The sequence below is a fragment of the Corvus cornix genome, chromosome 2, assembly GCF_000738735.6.
Source record: "Corvus cornix cornix isolate S_Up_H32 chromosome 2, ASM73873v5, whole genome shotgun sequence".
Lineage (NCBI taxonomy): Eukaryota > Metazoa > Chordata > Aves > Passeriformes > Corvidae > Corvus > Corvus cornix.
In genome coordinates, this window is record NC_046333.1 from 85,302,873 (window position 1) to 85,328,056 (window position 25,184).

Sequence of the window (25,184 nt, forward strand, 5' to 3'; positions counted from 1 at the left end):
CTACATACCCTATTTTCCTGTTTGTATGTACCAACCTTTAAATTTAAAAAGAATCCATAGGGGTCTATAGATTTGTTCAGCCATTTGAAGAAAAAAGATTTTTATGCTTTGTTGTCTGTCACTTTTAAGATATTTAATCCTAACAGAATATGATTTGAATAACATTTTTAATTTCAGCTTCAATTAACATAGAATGGGAAAACTATTTGATATAATTCATTTATTTCTATAACAACCTGCTCTGACAAGACTGCATTATACTTCAGGCTACCATCTGGAGCATCTGTACACATATTTCTTAAACTGTGAAGTGGGCAATGTATCAGCACAAAGTGCATGCTACAACAACAGAGTGATATTGAGATCCTTCAGAAGGATCATCCCTTCTCAAATGAAAATACCTTTAGCCAAAATTTTGCAGATGCCCTTTCCAAAAAAAAAAAAAAAAAAAGGAGTATATACCCCACACATCACCAGAACATATGGGCTGCTACCTGCAAAACAGCAACATGTAAGTAAAAACATTAGAAGAGACTACATAGAACATGGTTTCCCCATGGAAATATTTCTACAGGACAAGCAGCCTATAGGCAGAGTAGGTTGCAGATATTTTAGCACCAGGTAACAAATATCAAAGCTGAAGGTATCCATAAAGCTACTAATTTTCACTTTTTCGCACACATATCACAGCTACTTCAAGCAGATCTGGAAATATGAAAGACTATGGGGTTTGATTGAAACAAGTGCTATTTCCTTACTAGCTATGCTAATTCAGCAAAATGGTAAAACTGAGCTGAATCATCATGCAAATCTGTGAGAAGCTTTAAAATACTAGCTGCAAAATGAATACACATTTTATATTTATTCATAAAGCCAAGAGACTAAAAATCTGAATATTACTTATGTCGGCTGAACTTTACACTACAGAGCAAGAATTCTAATATCAAAACTTTAAAATTAAAACCCAAACCTAGTATGAGGTACAGTCACAACTATTTGGAATAGAATTGGCTTTCATTTATATCACATTATTATAATGTGCAGATAGCACACATTTCCTGATAGAGCTGTTAATTATGTTCGTGTTCCAGTACGAGACACATGCACAAGATGTTTCATTAAAAAGTAGCAGGTAAGAGAAACAGGTATACTGTTTGCATCAGAATTCTAGCTGCAGAGGACCTTAAAAATATCTACAATTGCACTTTCAGCTTCACATTCAGTTTTCAATCTCCTATAAACCAGAATGCCTGAACATTAACAGGAAATATTACCACCCTTCTGAAACCCATCAATCACCTTTTCTCACAAGAGGATAAATGGGGTAGAAGCTACACAAACACATTCAAGTGCTGTTCCAAAACAGAGTAGTGCATGCAACCAGCAGGCTCCAGAGAAGTTCTGCAGCATTCAAAACATGCAAAAAAACTGATAAACACCCTCAGCCTTCTAAATGTCAGAGAGCATCCAGGCACAGCTCCAGAGACAAGATATCCTGGTTGAAGATACTGCTTCAGAAAACAATTCAGAGACCTGTCTTCCTCCTAAAGCTGATCCACAGAATTCCTTCTTCACTAAATGTACAAAGAGATAACCCTTCCGTGCCTTTTCTTCTTGGAAGTTGTGTGTTGCCTGAATAGGCTCTGCTTCAGTAGGGAAATATGTCTAGAAGATTCAAGATAAGCATCCTCCATTGCTGCAAATAGTTGGTCCGAAAGCTGTGACTGACCAGAAGGCACTATGGTTACGCTGAAACATGTCAAAGGTTGTGCTTGCATACTCAAGAGCTGAGCAGGCTGGAAACAATGAGGCTGCATACATCTGGTCTCAATCGACCCCAAATCCCTTAGTCTACTACTTCCTGTCTGCTATAAGCTCCACTGAATACTCAAAATGAAGAATCAAGACAGTTCAGCAGAGGAGGAAGAGAGGAAGGGTACCCCAAAAAAAATTAAAGGTAAGAAAATAAATTAATGTAAGAACAGTTAGGAGATCAGTTAACAATTTTTCTGATCAAAATTATGGCAAAATTATAATTTTGGTTACAGGAAATTTAATTAAAATGTGGTGAGATTTGATGTAGATGAGTTTTCATCTACAGGAGGACTCAGTACTTCAGTAACCCTAAGGACAAGAAGCCTAAGGACATCTATGGATTATATTTCCTGGTAAGTTTATTATATGCATTAAGGGAAAAAAAGGAAAAAGAAAATGGCTCAGAAAATTGTAATTCTCCAAAACGTATGGAGAACCCTATTCTTTCTAACAAGTGACTTATTTTCTATGTCTGAAATGTCTTCAGTTCATAATTTACTTTAGGGATTAGAAATTTTTAAAAGTTCAAATGAGTCCCAGTTGTCATGTTATGCCAATGTAATGACATTGTTATGTGTAATATATCATCAAACTGACAATTTTGTAGTACAAAGGGGAATGAAAGATAATGGATTACAATGAAGGACCTTGAAAAGGTAGGTTTCAGAGTTTAAGGATTTCAGCTTAGGAAGAAATCCTTTCTCAGGGTTGTTCATCTCATTATTTTATTTTCTCCTTCATTTAGGCTTAAAACGTTGGTAACAATCTAATGACTACCCAATGCTTCCAACAACTGTATTTTTAATAGTGGCCTTGCTTCACAGCATTCTATATTGCTGCCAATAGTCTGGCAAAGTCTCTGAAAATTACAGACATTAAAAATGGTCATTCCCTATATGTAATGATCTGGCCATTGTCCATTTTTTTAATATTAAATGAACAAAGTCCAATAAATGATTTTTCCTCAGGCTCAAGACAATTTTTCTCCTTAGAATTTATGTGAAACCAGTATGCATGATAAAGAAGAAACTAAAATACATTTTACTGATAGTGGCATGTACCCAAAATCATAACAGAGCACTGTAAATGCATAAATTCTCTAAATACCTTGTGAAAATATGTCTCTCCTTTTATTTGATTATATACATACACAGGCATATATCTTTAACAAAAGTAGAACAGCTACAAAAAGGAAGGAAAGACATAGACTGCAAAATAGCCCATAGCCTTGTGGCAGCTTCCTGCTGCAATTAGAGCTGGGGCTTGTACCAGACTTTCCCACATATCAACAGCATATTCTAGCAATTCTGAGTTAGTTGCTCAATTTTTCAATCTGAAAATGCTCCATCTGAAATGCTCATAAAGGAGAAGTTGATTCTTATTTTTAAACGTCTTCATAACTTTGGATATTGGAAAAGTACTTGGGGGCAAACTGGACCATCTCTGAAAACGCTGAATCCATCCATAGAATAGCATAAGCTGGTAGAGCTTCACTCAGTTTAAGAAAACTGCTCACTCCATGCAGATGAGACTGAGAATACCTCCAAAGTTCTTCCCCTTATCATAATTTCATGCAATTTGAAGTCATTGTTCCTCAGGTATCAGTATTGGGACCCATGCTGTTTAATACCTTTTTCAGCAACACAGAGAGTGGGATTGAGTGCAAGTTTGATGATGACACCAAGGTGTGTGGTCTGTTTGACACCGGGGAAGGGTTGCCATCCAGATGGGCCTTGACAGGCTTCAGAGGTGGGCCCATGGGAATCACATGAAGTTGAACAAGGCCAAGTGCAAGGTGCTGCATTTGGATCGGAGAAATTCCAAGCTCAAATAGAGTTTGGGCAGAGAATGGATGGATTGAGTGAAGCCCAGAGAAGAAGGACTTGTGGGTGTTGGTTGATGAGAAGCACAATATGAGCTGGCAATATGTGTTTTCAGCCCAGAAAGCCAAACATGTTCATGGTGGCATCAACAGTAGCATGGCTAGCATGGCTAGCATGGGTGAGGGAGGTGTTCTTCTCCCTCTCCTCTGCTCTCCTGAGACCCCACCCGGAGCGCTGCATCCAGATCTGGGTTTCCCAGCAAAAGAAGGATGTGAACCTGCTGAAGCGAGTTCAGAGGCGGGCCATGAAAGATGATCAGAGGGCTGGAACCCCTCATCTATGAGGACAGGCTGAGGGAGTTGGGGTTGTTCAGCCTGGAGAAGAGCAGGCTCCAAGGAGACCATACAGCACCTTCCAGCACCTAAAGGGAACCTACAAGAAGGATGGAGAGACTTGTCACAAGGACATGTAGTGATAAAACAAGGGGTGATGGCTTTAAACTAAAAGAGAGTAGGTTTAGATAGATATTAGGAAGAAATACATTACTGTGAGGGTACTGGAACAGGTTCCCTAGAAAACCTGTGGATGCCCCATTCCTGAAAGTGTTCAAGGCCAGCTTGGATAGGGATTTGAGACACCTGGTCTAGTGGAAACTCTCCCTGCCTGTAGCAGAGGGGTTGGGAGGAGATGATCTTTAAGGTCCCTTCCAAACAAAAGCATTCTATGATTCCATTATCAAAGACTTTGCATGTCCAAATTCTAATGGCTGCAAAAAGCCTGAAAAACTAAATACATCTCTGAAATGCCACTTGTATTGTGTGTAGGTGGCAAGATTTGAGCAACATGAGGGCTACAGGGATGGCTTCTTTGGCAGGAGATCAGAAGGAGTCTTGTCCCAGACACAGCTGGTTTCAGCCTTCTCCACAAAGGACCCACAACTGGGCAAAGTGGACGTTGTCGGCCATTTGTGCAGTTCCTCTGGGATAGCATATTTAAAGAGAGCGGAGAAAGGAGAGAGTGTGAGAAACAATCCTACAAGCATCAAGCAACAATCCTACAAGCATACTCCTACAAGGAGTGTGAGGATGGCATACTTTGCAACCCTTGCTGGAGCAATTTATTTCCCTGCAGCCCATGTACTTGACCACACTGGAATAAATATCCATCTTGCAGCCCTCGAAGGACTCCGCTCTGGAATGTTGTTGTTTATTTCCCTTTAAGATTAAGATATAAAAGAACGTATGTTTTGTGTGTATATTTTCAGATTCCCAGACCTACCATTTTTTAGTCATTATGCACCACCATGGTAAAGGTTGCTTTCTAATGCAAGCTTCATAATGGTTTTGAGTTAAATTCTTGTATTTTCTGGAGTTCTGAGTGCCACAGATCTATAGCACAAGTTTATGAAGATTTACTTGCTATCAAATATCATAAACTAATTCAATGATTTATAAATTAGGAGATCAGAGGATTGGACTCAAATCAAACAAGGCAATAGCACTATTTTGATATGTCTTTTATGAAGAATTATCCTTAGATTTTTCACACTCTTTTTGTATTGTTCAATAACAATTTCTGTACATGGATGCACAAATGTGAATATGTATAGATAAATAAAATAAATGCTTGAATGTTTATATGCATAATAAATATGCACACATATCTAGCCCTTGAGAGAGCATGCTGTGCATCTGACTCTCAGATTACAGGAAACACATTTGATTATTTGCATGTACAAAGCTATATTTGGTAGTACATTTTAAGTTTTTATAGTTAAGTGAGGCTCAGCTGGGAGGTTATTCTGAATGCTAAGATGCCATTGGAGAATGTTACTTCTCTGACAATAAAGAGATTGACTCTTGATTCGTAGTGCTGCATCATTCACTCTTGTCACTTTTTAGCTAATGGAGCTTACTTGGGAGCTCAAGCCTGTTCCCTGAGTCAGATTGTTTCAGCCAACTCAGCCCACCTCTGTTAGTTCCTGTCATTAAACAAAACTCTAATTCTGTCTGGTCCAAACCAGCAGAACCTATTCAAAGTCAGAAGATTGCTTTATTGGCATACAGGTGTCTTCTCTCTCCCTTTTAATCTGCCGAATACCTCCCCCAAAAAAACTTAACCAACAGATACCCATTTGATTTTATCAACAGCTGGTATACTTCTTGAAGAAAAAGTATGTTAGAATCTTTGCTAACTTTCAATTGCCATTCCACCACTACAGTGGAAGTATTGGGAGGCAACAAAACTGTGTAGAAAATGTTAACTCTTTAGCAGTTGGGTACTGCTTATAAATTTAAGTCTATGCCACCACATAAAAAATACACAATTGCCAAGAACTCAATTTATCTCAGCAAGAATGTGCTTTACCACATTTTGTGCATATCACTTTATCATAAGTGGATTTCCATTTCTCAGAGTTTTAGTTGTCAATAGCACAACACTATTCCCACAGAAAAAAATATGACCACCTGTTTTTTATTGTCACATGAATAAATCATGCCAAAGATTGACATGCTCACAGAAATGTGTGATTTCTTTTTTTTTGTTTTGTTTTTATTTTGGCAGCTGTGCACATGTGTTTATTTCCTGAGGTGAAAATTTGGTCAGGGCATGTGGCAATCTGTTAACCCACTGCTTTTGTGACACCATGCTCCCTCTCTTGCTCTCCCTTGCCCTTAGCCTTGGCCACTCCCTCAGGCTCTCCCTATTGATTTCTCTACCCCAACCCCACCCATGTACCACCCCTGAGCCCCTGACAAAAACCCCCCATGCCCAGACCTCATGAGGTCTCTCTGACAAAAACCCCCCACGCCCAGACCTCACAAGGTCTCTCTGCCTCTGGGGATTGTGGGGACAAGATGTGAATAAAGCCCTCATGGAAGATCCTTCTCGCCTCCTTCGCCATCACTGGTTGTAGCGCTGATATCTGCCAGAGCAAGGTCACAATTGTCCAAAATGGACTCCAGGATGCAACCAGGTTGCATTGCCCTAAGCATCCCCGCTGAGCTCTCAGGAAGCTCCAGCCTGCTAAGCTAAATCTAGTAGTTACAACAAGGGTAGAAGGAATTTGATTAGGGTAAGTCAGAATGGGGGAAAATAACTGAGGAAAAAGACATAAAAGGCCTATGAAAACATGGAAAGAAAGCAAATAGGGAAAATGGAGGGCTGATGGTGTAAAGAGCCTGAAGGAGAGAATGGTACAGAACTGAATCAAGCAGCAAATCAACATAAAAGAACAAATGTCCAAATTAAAAACTCTGAAAGTCACCTGGAATTGATGGCACCCATCTCCATTATTGCCACCATATTCTGCTGTCATGGGTTAGCAAGCATAGTCCCGGAAGGGATGTCCTTGCTAAGGGGTGCTTACAGTTTCCTCTGTGACCTAACAGAACCTATCAGCTGGCCAGTTTGAATATGGACAATTCTTTGAGCCACTTAAAGTTGTGTCTGCCTCTGTGATCCACACTTAAGAGTAGAAACCCTAAGGCAGAGTCTCTCCATCTCATTTCCGGCGCTGGGACAGGTGGCTGCAGGCCCCGTGCAGGGGCCAGCGGGCCTGGCCCAGGCCCTGCTTGGGCCAGGCCAGGCTAGGCCGGGCCATCCTGGAGCCCATGGGCCCTGTTCCACCCGCGGAACCACCCCCCCCCCCCCCCCCCCCAGCCCTGCTGTGGGCAGCCAGAGCAGCTCGGCTCCCCCCCTCCACTGCGATAAGCAACATTCCAGCTGCAAAGCTGCAAGGCCTAGGTGACATTAACCCTTTTAGTGCTGTGAAGAGCTGAAAACCTGAGGGAAGAGAAAGAGGAGATGCTTAAAACTGAAATTCTCTTGTAAAGCTATGATGTATCAGAGTACCTGTTGTAATTTCATGAAGGCATGGGGGGTGGAGCGTTCAACTTGTACTTGTGAGCAAAAGCACCTGTGCTGAGATAGGCAGATGCTGATGCAGCTGTAATTTCATGAGAAGTTTGAACAGGGAGAGATGGAAGCGATGAGGACTTCTGCTCCAAATGGGAAAGGAGAAAACCTCAGTTCTAGAGATGCTCCCAGAGATAGTCCTAAAGATGAAGATGAGGAAGACCCTTTGCTCCCAGGGAAGGAGAAGAGCCTCTGTTCTTAGAGATGAAATGCTCCCAGAGATGGGTGAAGAGAACTTTTGTTTCTGAACGGCTCAACCTTAAAATTGTACCCCAAAAAACTTCAAGAGTGGACCCTCGAAAGCAGTTGTGGGAAAAGCTGCAAGTTGGGGGAAGGGACTCACATGTGAGCAGAGAGACTCCTCTTCCTAAATGGACTGAACAAAGTTATTTGGAAGTGGGTGGCTGTCTCCTTGTGATAATGTTTTCATAGCATGAGCAAGAGAGACTCCTCTTCCTAAATGGACAGAACAAGGTTATTATGGATGTGGTAAACAGACTGAACATCTTGAGGGTTGTCTTTTGACATTATCAGTGGGAGAAGGGAGGAAGGTGGGGGGAGGAGAAGAGTTTTGAAGGTGTGGTATGATTTTTTTTCCTTCTTTTAGGTTTGTTATTAAACTCCTTTATATTCTTTCAATGCCTGCTTTGCGTTTCTCCTAATTCTTATATCACAAAAGATAAACAGTAATGAGTATTTTAGACCAAACCACTACATCTGCTCACATCATTTGAATAAAGACAGAGTATCTGTAGATAGAAAAATGCTGCTAGCAAGTATTTTCTTGCTATTTTCTAAGTCCGTGAGAGACTTTTCTCTCTCGCAGAAGAGGTAGCAGAGTTATGTAAACAACCAAGCCACCTGCAACCTTGAAAAGTCTTGTTTATGGTACAGTAGAAAAATATTTTGACAATGGATGTTTTAGGATTTTAGCCAATCACCCCAAGGGGTGGCTGATCCTTTGTCCAATTAGACTATGAAGAAAAAAGTCTATAAAAGAGTTTGTAAAATAATTAAATAAATCAATCTTGCTGCACAATTCCTGCCTGCTAGATCTTCTCTCCTCCTCCTCCCTATGGCTGCGGGACACGGTGATATACCGTAGGAACCAGGCCTGCGGTAATAAGTATCTGTTGCAGTTTTCTGGGTATTGGATACAGAGGCAGCAAATTGAGCTCTAAAGCTATGCAACAATTTTGGTTCAGTCCCATGTTCAATAATTGTTCAGTCACAATCACAGCCCTATTTTGTTCAAAACGTACTAGTGATTTCCCAACCGAGTATTTGCAGAACCAGGTATTGCTTGTCTGTTGAGACCAGATGCAACAATATCAAGGTACTGCTTGTGACAAACTGTTTTTTGGCTACAAACTCTCCTGCTCTTGTTAGTGATTTGAAGAAATTTTTTTTGCATATACGCATGGTCATGCAAGTGCACGGGTTTCATTCAACCTGTTTTGTACACGTAATTTTGAGATACTCTACTCAAAGAGGCCAGGCCCTGAGAGTACCTGCAATATTCCTGCTATTACATATCCCATTATATCTGGTCCTGTTTAGCAATAGCCTACCCTGGAGTAAAACTAAAGAGTTCTGTTCTAAATAAAATGTGCAGTAATGAAAAGATATCCCTGAAGTCCTGATGAAAATTTGATAAATAAGCAATACACCAAAAAACCCAAGCAAACTACTTAGTTGTTTAATGAATAAAATAAAATCTATTTAATGACATTGATAATATTTTCCCACTGCAGTATAATGTGAAGTAACTAAGAGATTTTCATTTAATATAATATGCTACAATAACTATACAGTCCTGATTAAAACCAAACAGGGACCAAATTATGAATGTATTAATAATAATGTTCTCTTCATGAAATCCCATAGCATTTTTTTAGTTCCCTAAGAATGTCCCAGAATACATCAGAACTCCCTAGTTACCCAATGATGTGTAGAGATGATACATTCTGTGTAATTTTTTTTTAGCAAATTAGTACTTACTAAAAATGAAATGAATGAAACAAAGAATTAGAATTTAGGAAAATAGTATTCGCTAAATTGGATGCAAAAAGGGAGGATGCCAGGGAGAAAACAACACTGGGATATGTTTTCTGTCATTTCTTCAGCCATTCAACACATATTTTCTGGATCAGTGAAAATGGATAACACCTTTTCCCAGATGCATGTTAACTTCCTGTTCTCTCTAAAGCTTGTGCTGTACTTTTGCAGGAAGACAGCATGACTGATCAGCTGTTTTCCATGTGTGGTATTTGGTTACTGATACTTTCTCAACTAAGAAGGAAAACACAGTAAGACTGGCTTGGTAGAGCAGCTTTGCACTGACTATTCATTACTCACTAACATCATTACCAGGGAATAAAAGGTAAATTCAGGGAATGGAAAGAACCACCCAAACCTCTGAGGTCCTGAAAACTCTAATTCCTTCCCTTGGCTCCTGAGAGAGGACGAGTGCCAAAAGAGAACAAAGCAAGGTCAGCAATTAAATGAAGCATCCGTGCAAGCTCTTGAGAGGTAGCATAATATAAGGAACAGTTGCAGTCTCACCAATTAAAGATAACTTGAGGTCATACTTACTAAACCATACAAAATGGGCTGAAAGACTAATGACTCAAATCAGCATACACAAACTTAGATTTTAAAATGGTTGTCTTTACTGCTGTGACAGCTGCTTTATAGACTATTGCATTGTTAAATGGATCAGTATTCCTTTGATGCTGTGGAAAACCTGACATACACTCATAATCGGAGACTGACTAAGTAAAAATTAAATACAGAACTCATTTAGGTTACTGCTCTCTTTCTTTAAGGACTTCACTGTGAGCTGGTTAACTTCCAGACCGATAGGGGAATATAATTACCTGTTACTTTTCTGAGTGAGTTATTCCCTGCTATGGGCATAAAAGAGAATGGAGAAAGTAGGTGCAGCAAATCCATTGCTTTTTCCACAACATAAACAATCAGAAAACAGTCAAATGCATAGTGAAAAGGGAGTAGGGAGAGGAAATCTTTTAATCAAAGGAAAAACCCTTTATAAGACCAGTCATTCTTTCCAAGAAACAAACTCAAAGTGGTGATGCAGACAGGGAAAAAAAAAATTGGTTTTGGTATTCAAAACTGTTCTCAGTATTCACTGGCAACATGCAGAAGAAGAAGGCTTAAATTACTGTCCAGAAGTTTTAGGACAGACACAAGAAATACTACTTTTGCAGAGGACATTTCTGCCTTACAGATATATTTGAGTTCCTTTAACAAGTAAACAAGCACACAACAGCAAATTTGGTGAGTTTGGTCAGCTTAAATTTCCACAGGGTGTCAAAACCTTTAAAAAATACTAAGCTGTTGCAGGATAATGAAGATGTGCCCTCTTGAACAAATAACTAGTAGAAGATGGGCTGACAAAATACAGGAGCCAAAAGCCAGTTTTCACAAAGCAAGAACTGAAAGCCCACTGAATTCTGCAGTCAAGAATATTTATAAAATGATGATAAAAATCTGGCGAATAGAGAGAGGATTAAAGCTGGCATTATGTTATTCAAGGTCATAAAAATAATGGTTGAAGGTGAACAGATCTAGAAGAACCTTTCAAGAATGGGCAATATGATGGCAGATGAAACTCAACAACTGCTGTCTGTTTAAAAAGCATTAATGCATGCAAACTGATTCAGATGCTCCGCCCAAACTTTTTATTTTCTCTTTAGCCCTTGCTGCATCACCATAAAACTAATGCTCTCTGCCAATATCTAAAACATGTAGGTACTTCTGGTAAACAAGAATAAAGAGATTAAAGAGATGAGCCTTTAAAAACAAGGGTTTTCTTTGCTGACACCCTCAGTTTGACAGACTAATTACTTTCCTGCTATGAATGCAGCCCAAATCCTTGTACAGACCACTGCCTCTGTAGACAGAGTGACTCCATTTTTATATCATCCTCTCCTTCAGTTGCTAGGGCTGAGGGAAGCCAAATATCTATAGTTTATGCATATGCCCTAAAGTATTAGAGAGAATGTTCAGAAAGGAGAAAAAGAATTGCAAAAATAAGAACAAGAAATGGACATAAAAGTGTAACTATTTTTCAAAATCACCTAGTAGTTCTGTTTGGAATACACTGTCTAATTACATATAAAAATGTTAATTAAATACAGAAATATGTTGTCCTTTTAATTACTGAATACTCCTTGAAAAGCAAACCCAGTGTTTAAGTGTAAAAATATAAACATTTAAAAGAATATTTATGCAAATTATTGCAAGAAAGGAAACCCCACAGTTAAGCTCTTCCTGGTTGAACAGGATAATCTAGCAATGTTAACAGGAAAGAAATGCAGATAGAAAGAAAAACCTAAAGCATTTATCTGTAGTGGAAAAAATTTTAGTTGATGAAAATATTATTTAAATGAAAGATTTAAATTTGAAACTATTACCTTTTAAATAAGTTTTTCAAATATATCTTGATTTAGGCTTGTACAAAACAGCAAGAATTTGAAGCATTCTGATTTCAATGGTTTGATTTAGGAGGAAACAGTTGCAGTGAATTATTAAAATTTACTGTAAGCACTTGAATAAATTAATATAGATTTGTTTTGATAGCAGCAGTTGAATTTTGGCAGGGATTATAAGGATATGCTGATTTGCTTCCATAAGAGCTAATGCTGATTCATTTGAGATCTTCACAAGACCTTTTATATAATATCTCTTGAGTATTATATTTTTTTCCTCCAATGCAGTATAGTTTATTTTAACTAGGAATGGATGATGCAATCTGGTAAGATCATATTCCATACGAAGTTGAACCTTGAAGGCTTTCTCCTTGTATTTTTTCATTACTGAAATTATGTCCATGTTCTGCTAGGTTCTCTGTTTCTGTTAGGACAGAAAGGGCAACTGTCAAAGATGGTTGTGATGGCACGCGCTCCCCACATCCTTTCCGTGTTCCACACTATGACTTCAGAAATGTTCATTAGGCCTTAGCCTTGACAAATAGCACCTGGACTAAGCTCCTGTTGAGCCTCTCAGAGACACTGTCTGCTCCCAGGAACTGCAAGCAGTTAGTGCTGTCTAACAAGCTCCTGTTTATTAACAGCTTTGGTAACTTAATTTTCTTGCCTGAATAAACACCCAAGTGGAACAACATTTTTGTTATTGAACTTTCCAAGAAAGTTACCCACCCAAATTGCTGCCAGGGTTGAAAATTACTATGACTAAATCCAATGTTCTTGCAACCATATGAACAGCAGTTCTAAGTGAAACCCTCTGAGCTCTCCTGCGACCAGCAAGCTCCCTCTGAGTGGGGCCTCTCAGAGACAGCAAACTCTCAGGATTGCTGTACTCGGAGGACTGAACAATGCTGATGGAGCCTGAGCTGACACCTCCACTCCTTGAGGCTCTACCTTTTGCCCATTTTGAAGATTCGAAAATATGACTACCTCACTGAATTTGAGGCGAATTTTTCACCAATATCTGTCTCATGCATGCTCCTTTAGGTCTGTGTGGGTGTGACTGTGAATATGCAATAGAAAGTGTATTATGAATGTTGCTCTTAGATTCTTCAGTAAGTTGGGTTCCCAAATAAGATAGGCCTATAAATGAGTTATTGTTGGGCTTATAGTAAATGCTATAAAATCTTTTTGTTAAATTATTTAAAATAGGTTATAAATGTAGTACTTGTTAAGTCGAAGTGCTGTTAAAACCTTTAGGCCTAAACTATTGGTCAAGTCCAGGGCTAAGTTTGGCAAGGAGGTCTACTCTGAACCTTGTGACTCAATGAGAGTCTCTCTTTTATTCCTTTTTATCCTTACCCTTTTCCTTCCTTATCTTTTTTACATCCCCAAACTCCACACAGATAATTTTCGGCTGATTTTAGTTTTAGATTGATTGATTTTTCTCTGTGTGCTTTAACCATCTAGTAAGCAGTAGAGTGAATTTTGCAACAGATTTTGCCACTCTTTCACTTTAGTACTAAACCTGGTTTTGCTGATACATTTGCTGATCCTTTGAACAACCTAAGACACTCATTTGCAACAAATGGTCAGAGAGATTATTCACTCCACTCTAGTGTAAATGAGTAAATACTGGAAATATTGCAAGGAAAGATGAACCTCAAAATTGTGGTGGTTTCTCCAACACAAGAATTCAGATAAGTCAGTATTAATTTAGAATGGAATTTCTTCTACAAGAAACGTATGACTAGTGTCTTTGGAAGCACCAATTGCTTTTCAAAAAAGCAGCTTCTAATTGCATGGTACATGTTATAACAGACAAGAAAACCTAAGCAAAGTCATTACTTCGCAAGTTGAGCTTTCAGCTTGAGGTGTGAGGCTGAAAGGTGCTATTTTTCTCTAGTTATTATTAAGGAAAGGTATGGAAGATCTCATCATGACAGAATAATAGAAATGTTATCTGCTAAATGACTAACTTTCACACAGTTTCTGAGTTTTGATGTGAACTTTTGCAGCCTGTGTGAAGACACCTTAATGAAATATGACCTGAGCGTATCTCTGTACTTTAGCAAGTAATAACATGTGCTAGAGACAGGAGAGCATGCTACAGACCAGCACTAATCATGACTTTCTTTGGTGTCAAAAAATTCCTACATACAAACACACCATGCACTAAACTTAACATCTATCACAGGAACAGAGGTAATGTGAAGACACTAAGAAAGAAGAGAAAATTTAAAGATACATTTGATCCAAGAGAGAATGATGCTGTTCGAAAATAGCAGGCAGAGTAACAGCCATGGCATACAGACTTCACAGAAAAGTAGTGAATTTCCCCTGGAAAATTATATATAAAGCATACTGCCAGTATATAATGATGTACAGAGTTTTACAAGACTAGAACACTCTGATATTTTTCAGAGCTAGGGTTTATAATTTTTATTCCGTACTACTGAAAACATTAATTTAACTACTGCATAGAATACATTTATTTGTCAAATTATCATTGTTATTTCAAATGTCATTTTTACACACATAGCAGTTAAACGTTTTTCTGGAAACAGTCAGAATTAGGAGAAGAAGAGGGACTGGGGATGATATCATAGAACCATAGAATACTTTGTATTGGAAGGAGCCTTTAAAGGTCATCCAATCCCCATATAATGATCAAGGACATCTTCAACTAAATCCGGTTTCTTAGCACCTCACCTAGCTTAATCTTGAATGTTTCCAGGGATGGGAAATTCACACCTCCTTTGGGCAACCTCTTTCAGTGTTTCACCACCATCATGATAAAAAAATTTTGTGTATATTCATATTTATTTGCTATAATGGAAACTTGAATGTCTTTATGTTTTGAAAAACTAGAAGACCTATTCTCCCTTTAAATTCACAGTGCAACCTTACTGTGGTGTATCCTGCATTTTTTTCTAGAGTTCTTCCCCAACCTTCTCTATCTTTACTAAAGAGAAAAAATGAATAAAATTCCTAAACAAGAAAAGCAGATAACACCAGCAATTCTGTATAGTAAAACATAAATTGTTAAAAAACTCACCACTTCAGCACCAAAATACTGCAATCTATTATGTTTTCAAACAGTTATGGCTTTTTTAACACTATCAATCAGATTAGTTCATGATACTTTGCAGGCTTATCAGGTACATATGGATACATAAGATGACTTTTTACGCTCATTTCTTTTTCCAGTTTTGCCTAGATTCCAGCAACTTATGCTTTTGAGATGGATTTTCTGGATTCACAACAAAAGGATTTTCTCATTAGCAAGATACCTGTCTGACCTTCAGAGCTGTGTCGGCAGCTTCCTCCTAGCCTCTTGTTGGTCTATTCAGCCTGCAGTCTTTTGGGACAATGATGAGCTCCATATTTCTTGGGTACAAAATAGCAAAATAAGGTGCTGCTCTCAGTTGGAGTCTAAATACAATTGTAACACAAGTAATAAAAATAATAAATCCCAACTGATTATATAGACCGTATTAAAGGCTATTAAACTGGGCAAACTTTGACTTGTTCTAATCTTCAGTGGCAGATTATTCTATATAGCAATCTCCATAACATATGCTTGTCAGAGGCTCTCATATGATTTCCCCTGGATTTATACCTTTTAGCTTTCCAAAGAAAACCTATTAGAGCTATCAGTATGGAAAAAGCAGGATTAATCTTTACCACAATTTTCGCCATCCTATACTCCAAAAGAAAACATTATGCTGTTTCACAATAATAAATTTTCCTTGAAAATCCTTCTTTAAAAATCCATGACATGCTAAGTTCTCCAAACTGATTGAATCTTGGGGCATGAACTGCAGGAATGAAAAGACATTACTTTTTTTTCATTTTTATTTGTTAGAGCAAACACGAGAGAAGCAAGTATTTAAACATTTTTAACTTACCTTAAATTGAACTTCCAGTTTCTTCAAAGGGACAAAGTATGCATAACAAAAGTAAAGTCTACCTGAAGATATGTAAAAACAAAAGATTTGGATTCTCTTGAGTGTCTTAATATTGCTTCAAAATGCCATAGAATAAAATCAAATTATGCTTTGTTGTAGCGCTGGTCAAACGAGAATTTAGGAAAGAAAAAAAAGCATGTAATATTTTTACTTAACACAGTTAATTGCAGCTTTCCCCAATAATATATTTTCCTAGATTACTTTAACCACTGTTTATTTCATGGATCAAGCAGGGTAGCAATGCTATTATTTTTCCTCACACACAATTATGCTATGGTTTTCAAACCATATGTATGTTGTCTTACCTCTCCTTTTTTAATTTTTCTAGTTCCCCCATTATACATCATTACTTCTGTTATTTACTTCAATTTTATTCTTAGTTTATGCTTAGAATGAAATTTATGTCACCTAAGTTTTGCTAATCAAATGTCCAATCTTATTAAGTTTTCCAGCATAATTAGCCAGGAAAAGTCACTTCCAAGGAGCATTTCATCCCCTGCCAAGATGGGAATCTTCCTCAAGTTTTAATTTGCTCCACTTGTGACACTGTGGCTTTGGCTCTATCACTTCAGGTAATTTACATTAGCACAGCTGCAGTCTTACCATCACTTCTGCCCTTTTCCCCCACCTCCTCCCTTCAGCAAACAAACAGGTTTGAGGAAACCGATCAGCAGAGAACAAACTACAAGGCACAGATGTGCGGGGAACATGGCTGCCTGAGTTTTGCCTAGCTTTTAAGGCACTGATTTTTACTTGTAAATTAACTTCAGTTCTTGAAAATCGCTCCAGGCCAGGTCTTGAAAGGACCTCATCTCTTCAGATCTTCAGAAGTAATTCTAGGCTGGTAAGCATTCTTTTGCCAATTTTTTTGAGTGTTAATTTTCTAGAAAACTGTGAAATAGTGTCCTGATGGCCTTCCAAGAGTGGCTAACTCCACTTTAATCTGTTCCTGATTCTTGTTTTGTGCCTCTAGAACAGAAAACACATCCAAACTGTTAGTATTAATCATTTGCTAAAGTAGAATACCTTTCTAACTGCTTGTAAAAATGATGGTGCTCATACGTTGTTCCAGCATACGATTTGTAGCATAAATTGCAGGAAGTTATTTTATTGATACTTATAGACAAATAAGACCATCAGGGGAGTCCAACATTCTACCTTGTTATGCAATGAGATGTCACTAATAATGTTGTAAAATATCTGTTGCTCTATCGATTCTAAGACTTTTTAGCTTCAGAGAAATATTTTTGAGGCATTTTTGCAGAAGCAAGAACAAAGTAGAAGATATGCACACTTACTTTTCAATGGAAAAAAATTATCTACAACATGAGAAAGACTTTACCAATTTTGTCTCTCCAGAGGCTTGTAATCATAGATAAGATTACTAACATCAGTAGGTATTAATTTCAAGTGAAGAAAGGTGTTTTCTCTTTTGGTGATGAAGTCAAGGTAGTCTAGTTTGCAAGACTAACAGCACTAGCAGAGCCAGTAGCAGTCCTAAAAAGAAGGCAAATTTGTCTACAAATAAACTCACACACAACAGAACTGCACTTCCCCCAACTCCCTACAATACCCTTACCAGTCAAGACACAGATCTTGACTCCAAAAAATACAGATTCAAGAAGAATATGAGAACATTGCCTGAACTGATGTTGACTGCTGCAAGATGTGCAGCAATCAATGCTCACATCTGTGACCCAGATGTGCTGGTTTTGGCGGGGGTACAGCTAAATTTCTTCACAGTGCCTAGCATGGAGCTGTATTTTGGATTTTTGCTGAACAAAATGATGATGATACAGAGATGTTTTTCCTATTGCTGAGCAGGGCTTACACAGAGCCAAGGTACTTCCCACCATTTGTACTGTCACACTAGTGAGGAGACTGGGGGTGCATGGGAAATTGGGAGGAGACACAGCTGGGTCAGGTGACCCCAACTGAGCAAAGGGATATTCCAGACCATATGACATCATGCTCAGTATATAAAATGGGGAGAAGAAAGAGAGAGGGGGTTGTTTGGATGGAATTTGTTTCCCCGAGACATTGCTACATGTGATGTGGCCCCACTTTCTCAGGGACGGCTGAACACCTGCCTGCCATGGGAAGTGGTGAATGAATTGCCTGCTTTTCTCCGCTTGTGTGCACAGCTTGTGCTTTCTCTATTAAACTGTCTTTATCCCAACCCACGAGTTTTCTAGCTCTTACACTCCTGATTCTCTCTCAGATCCCACTGGTGGGGGAATGAGACCAGCTGCATGAGACTTGATTGCTTGCTGGGGCTCAACCATGAGAGTCCTTTTTGGCATCCAGTGCAGGGGCACAAAGTGTTCAAGATAAAGGCAGATTTATAGTCTAAATTTCTCTCCAAGACTTAACTAGGGCATCTTTGTTGCTACATTCTTAATTTTTTTTTTTTCTGCTATCCATGCATGACTGACCTACATGACTCACAGTCTCATCTCAGAAGCAGATTTTGTCAGCTAATAAACTGAAGACCCTTCTTCAGTTCTAGACTTTGGAAATTAAACCATTAGGACAATCACTGTGCATCTGTGTTTGTGAATAGGCAGATGTTGGCTTATATGTAAAAATTACATTCTCAAGTTTGAATCAGTGATCTTACACCAGCTTTTACCATCCTTAAGGAATGTTCATATAATATTATTTTTTACTTATGGTACAGCTAGACTAACAATTTAACCTTGCATTATTGAAAAAAACAGCATTTGGGTAATGTCATTTTCCTTATTTTCTGAGAATGAGAAAAGTATGTAGAAAATCAAATTATTTAAAAAATCCTTACCAAAAAGTACATGGGAGAGCATTTTTCTATTGCTCCTCCTTGTTATGCATTACTTTGTCTACATCATTCATAATTGTTTAAATGGTAAATGGAATTAACAGTGAGTTCAGATATGTGTTAAGTAGTCTGAGAATCTTTCTTCTTCTGGTTAGCTTGTTTCATATGTAACCTCTATAAAGATGAGAAAATACTAGTGTCTTGCTTTCCTAATGGGTAACAGAGATAAATGAAACTCAGAAATATTGGAGCTTAATGTCGTATTCTATATGCAAACCCTTCACAAAGAAGCTGCAGATGAAATTGTTGTAGGAAACTCAACCTACCCAAGAGCAGGTGGAGTACTATTGAAGCATATCTCTTATGCAGGATGTGGAAAATATGCAATTATGCTACAATCTCTCCTCACTTAAGGATGTTTCATCAATAAACTTACACATCTTGGTATCTATCCAGAAAGAACCCCAAACAACCCTTCTACAAGAAGATGCTTTTGTGTACTGCCACAGATGGGAGAGCATGTTCTCCACAGTCAAAACACCTCCTACAATCATCTTTTAGCTTGTGAATATAAAAATGGTAGAAGATGAATGTAGCCTCTAAGGAAGCTAGCAGAAGGAAGAAAATTATCAAATCAGATGTTTAATTTTTGTCATATGTTTATGAATAGGAGAAGTGTGAAAGAAGCAGCTGTAAGTAAAAAGTAAAAATAAAAAGAAAGGAAGATATTTAAAACATTTTAGTTCACATTTATTAAAGAAAAATCTAGCAAAACCTACAGAAAGCTGAAGGTCTATTTTGAACCAGTTCTGTATAAGTATTATGATAATGAGGCCTTGTTTTTTTTAATCCATCCTGTAAACACTGTTGTGTTTGCTATTTGTGGCTTAGCTTTCCAGATTGGATGCGTACATTTACAAATTTCTGGCTTGTGCATATACATCTTGCTAACGCTTCAGTGAGTGGTATTTCAAGGATTAGGTGTGCTCTCAACTTTTTGTGCCCAGGTCAGTCTCTAGCCTGAAGACAGTTGAATATTAACTGAAAAATGACTTTTTGATAACTGAAACACAGAAGTATGTATTTAAAAGGTAAATGAAACAAAAGGGTCTCTTTTCTGGAAAAGGGTGACAATGATGTCAGATGAAATTGAAAATCCGCTAAAAAGTTCAGAGCAACCATGGGTTGGTCTTGTAACCATGACAAAAGGGTGCAAAGGAGCAGTGAAGAGCCCCCAGGAACAGAATGCTATAAATTCTTACCTATTTGAGAACTTATTGTTCAAAGAGATTCAAGCAGAAACCGTAATAGAGTATAAAGTGAAGCAATAAGTTGGTGATAGCTGGTAGTATGAAAATATAACCTAGAGTTATCTTAGATGGTTATAATACTAAATAACACAACCTCAGGGAAATTTGTATATGTAAATGATAATATAATGAACTGGACCAAGGTCAGCATTAGGAATTTTGTCATAGGCATGAGTGATCAAGCATAGGTGTCCAATCACTGTTTGTGAAAGAAGCCTGCTCTAAGGGCAACTGGAGTTTAATGCTGGGGGCTGGACTGAACCACAGCAGTAGATGTGGCGGTAACTGTACTGCCTCTGGAAACCAATTGTGTTTTTGAAAGGCACTTTCTTTTCTCACTTACCGTTTTCATATTTCTTGCAGGGGATGAGTGAAAGAGATATTACCACCAGTCTAATATTCCTGAAGGAGCAGTCAGGTGATGTTCCAAGCCCCTTCTACTTGAATGCTCAAATAACCTGCTTCTTTTGTCTTTTAGACTGCCTAGGGAGCTGTTCCCTACATCTCCCATTCACTGCAGAAAATCTCTTTATTCCTCCCAAAGCTTTCCCAGTTTGTTTACCACATATCTCTGAGTTTCAGGTTTTTTTCTGCTTTGACTCTCCTGACCATACTAAAGTTACCATTTCCTTTCCCTTCAATTCTCCCACCTACTCCTTTTGCCCATTTCCGTGTTCCCTAGAACAGACCTTCCGTAACAGCCAAAGTTGCTGAGCTGTCCTTGCTTGTTCTGCCTCAGCCAACTCCATTGCCGGCAGAGCCCATTGCATTTCACCTCCACTAGCAGGTACCTATTTTTTCCTGGGCACCACAGCTGGTGCACCCCAATCTTCTTCCAAATTTGAGCCATGGACACATGCTCTGAAAGGCATGGTAGAAATTTCAGACTGTGGAAACCTCCTCAGGTGACATTCTGAGGGCAGAAAGAATGACACACACAGAAAAAAAGAGGGTGTTTTTTGACGTGCCCTTCTTCCTGCTTTATCAGTTAATTGAAGTGCTATAGATATCATTTTGCAGCACTTTCAGGTCCCTCTTGACTCAAAGTAGACATATTGGCTATCAGTCTTTTCTCCTTACTCTTTCCTGCCACTGTTTGGCCATTGCTAAGAAAATAAAAAATAGCAGCTAGACATTTACTGCTTCTATCCCATTTTCTCCTCCTTGTAGAAGGCGATGCAAGGAGACCACTGATAATTTACTCTCTTCTAGGATACAGACACTGAACCGCAGTCTGGCCGGGTACACTTAATATTGGAGTATTTCACAAAGGATTTAGAACAATACATTTTAATTAATCACTCTCCAGAGTTTCAGCTGGAATTAATACTACACACAGCTACATTTAGAATTATTTTAAAATCAAGTGTGCCAATGTACCATTTCCCCCTCACTCACTCAGTCTTTGAATTTGGCAATAAAGCTGGATGAATTTTTGCCAAGGTGATTCATTTTATCCAGGCCTCTAATTATATTTGGACAATTAAGGAGAGAGATGGGGGCAGTTCAAGAAGTCAAGAGGATTTTATAAATAAAAATTTGTCTAGTATAATGGAAAGCATTAGGTACCAAGTAAAATGATATAAATAGAGAGCTCATGTTTGCTGAAGAAAAATAAAAACAAAAACTGACCTTTCTGCAATTGTGTAGGTTGATTTGCTGGATGCAAAAATGCAGAATCTGGAATGAAACAGGAGTGTGATTTCGGAGTCATAAAATCCAAGCAGACAGAACAAGAAAATTCTGCTACTCCAAGACAACACCTTGAGCCCAATGCATACAGAGAGACCACACTGGTCTTTAACTATTCAGCTATTTCCCATTATGCTATTTTACCTGGGTACCAGTTACATAGTACATTTGGCTGCATTTGGTAAGGATGATCAAGGAGCTTTGATAATCATTAGTTGGTTTAAGTCAACATAACAGTGAACTCTGATTTAATCTCTATTTATGTTTAATCTTCTCTTTATTCTACTAAGAAAATATCTGTGTTGTGAAACATTGTGAGTTTTTTGCTATAATAAATTTTATCTCTGTTAAGAATTGATATACAGTCCCCATTGCAAGAAATCAGAGCAGAACTCTGTACAGACTGAGCCATACATTCTTTAAGAAAGTAAAACAGTACTGAAAATCAGCAGGTATTTAGATTTACAGAGGGTGCACAATTTTATATTTGTCTTTTAAAAGATGAAACATGAATAATCACCACTTAGTTTTCTTTCAAGCACTTACTCCAAACAAGCAATGCTAGAATAACAATTCACTTCCTTAACTTTATTGATGCAGCACCACAAATCAAGTGTAATATTGTCAAAATGACCTGAGAAAACATTTTTATATATTTTTTTCTGATGTTGTGAGTGATGATTCTCCATATTTTCCTTGAACCATTCATTTTCACCAAAGGACGTTTGAAGGCAAATCTAATCATTTTCTGAGTCATATTTAAAATAACTGTGAGACTGATTTTCCATTGTCCTGAAGAGTGTAGTCATTTCAGTGGTGCAGAATGGTCCCACTTCAGCAATCTACTTAAAGTACATGCCTGACTAAGTGTGTGAATCGTCCCATTGATTTCAAAGGGAGTATTTATATCTTTAATGAGAGGCACACTTGGAAAAGACAGACTGAATCAGACCTGGAGCAGGACTCAGTCTTTCTCCAGCTTGCATACTGGCACTTCTGACCATGCGCCCACCTATTTGTAACACCTGCCTAGGCTGAGTGAAAGGGTGAGCAAGCTGCTCATTCCAGGTCCCAAACACAATACCCCAATCTACAGTTGGCTTCCAGACAGATGCAGTGCTCTCTTAGGCAGAGGACCAACACTACTCTAACTGGTGGTATGTGTATGCTAACTCAGCCCAATACAACATCATTGTATAAAACCTCTAAATGCACAAAATTGTGCAAAACAAGTCAGCTGGATTAATAGCAAAATGAAAGAAAAATTGCAATATTTTACATGCATAGTTTACATAATGTAACACAAGAATTATTAGTAAGATGTAGAAACAGCTCAAGTATGACTAGTCTTATGTCTTTGGAACACTGTTTCCGTGTTCAGAGCAGGATTATTCTGTATCTTCAACCAAGGTTCCTGGGGATGCTAAAGCTAACCACCATTATGTTCCTTAAACAGACTGAATTGCATATCAGATCATTTTGCATTTCAAATTTGTGTGTAATCAGTTGTGTTCACTAAATTTAGATGCTAGTAATTCTTACATGATATACACAAAGAGCAAAGACAAATAAGGGGTTGGTAGATGAAGGAGGTTTAAAGGTATTCTAACAAATGAATCTCTAATAAACCATACTAATAGCATTATGCAGTTTTATTTGCTCCATAGTTTAGTTACACTTCTTTTAGTTACTTCTTACAGGTTCTTTAATTTCATTTCCTATGTAGCAGAACATAGATGGAAAGAGCTGTTAAAACAAAACTGTATCAAATTTCCAAGCTTTTAAATTATATATATTTTTTAATTAACTTTTAAATACTCTTCTTGTAAACATTTTAGAATTCTAGGTACACAAATGATTTCTTAAATAGAAGCTCTGTTTACCTCTCCACATCATGAAGTTGCACTAGTGTACAGAGATCTAACAAATAGCTTTGACATTCTCAGCTCTTTTAATATTACTCTCCACAATCCCATCTCTCTTTCATCGCTTTTTCCACCACGCAAAGACATTTTGCTGCTTTTATGTCATGACCTCAGCCCCGCAGAACTGAAAACAGGGAAACCATAGGTTGTCTGTGGATTGTCTAGGGAAGGATCTCTGCCTCCATCTATTGGTGAACTGCTAGAAGAGAGCAAGAAGGCCTTACTCCTTTCCTTACTTCCTCCATTCTCAGTTGGAGTTTTCTGCACAGAAGTCCCCTGGGCCCATATTTACCCTTTTTCCCATACCTGTGCCATAGAAAAATGAAGTGAACATGAAGTGGGACCTTCTGGATGAACTGGTAGTGTTCTCCAGCTGCTGTGTCCTAGATCTATCAACCTTATTGCCAGGCAGGCAAAATCAACCAAAGAACGTGTCCCATGGCACAGTCCAGTCACCAGTATTGCTGAGGGACAACAGGCGGTGTCCCTGGGACCAAAATCACAACTAAAGGCAACATCACAGCAACTTACCACACAGAGACAGCAGTGCCACTTACACTGTGCCTCTAATTGTAACAGTCTGCTGGGAGACAGACAGAAAGCAATGTTCCCCATAGACCTACCCCAAGCAAAGTAACCAAAGATATTTAATATTCCCAATTTTTTAAGTGGGAGCACAAGTCATTGCATTGAATTCAAGAACTGCTAGAAATTTAATCCTCGCTCTTCTTGTTCAAACCTTACACCAACACAATATTGGCACACGTGAAATCAGAAGGTCAATACTATTTATTTCTTAGTAGTATGCATAATCACTTCACTACATTGCCTTTTCTCATATTGACTCTTCTTGTATTATTGTCTCTTAATGTCTACCTTCTTAATATTTCTCTATTAATTTTCTTAAATATCTTCTGTTTTCTATGTCTTTTCTCCATATTCAGCTTTATTTATTCCACTTCAATTGCTATTTTCCCATCTCCATCAGTATTTCCTTCAATATTGTATTCACTTGCCTATCACTTTACTTTCTCTCCTCAACCCACTGCTGGTATCTTTTGTTTTCTTCTTCTTGGCATTAGTTATCTGCTGTTTCAAGAGTCTCCCTTCACACCTTTTCTCCTTTGAATCCCTCCCAATATATCTTCACTTGTTGGGCCACCATGTTTATTCAAACTGTCACTCACAAGGGCAGTAGAAATCTTTCTATTACCAGTGAAAGAACTCTCTCAGAAGTCTTCATGTGGTATATGGATCTGTATTCAAGCTAGTACTACACACTAAATTAGACAGAACATTCCTACCATCTGTTCAGAGTAGCTGTAAAGAGTTGCACAGACGCCGGTTTGACTGCACAGCAACAAATTTTATTGGTCTTGGTAACCCCAGAGATTGAACTACACAGTGAGCACCATCTACTGGCATCCAATTATTTACACATGTATGTAGATATAAGGCATTTCTCTATTCTTGAACTGAGAA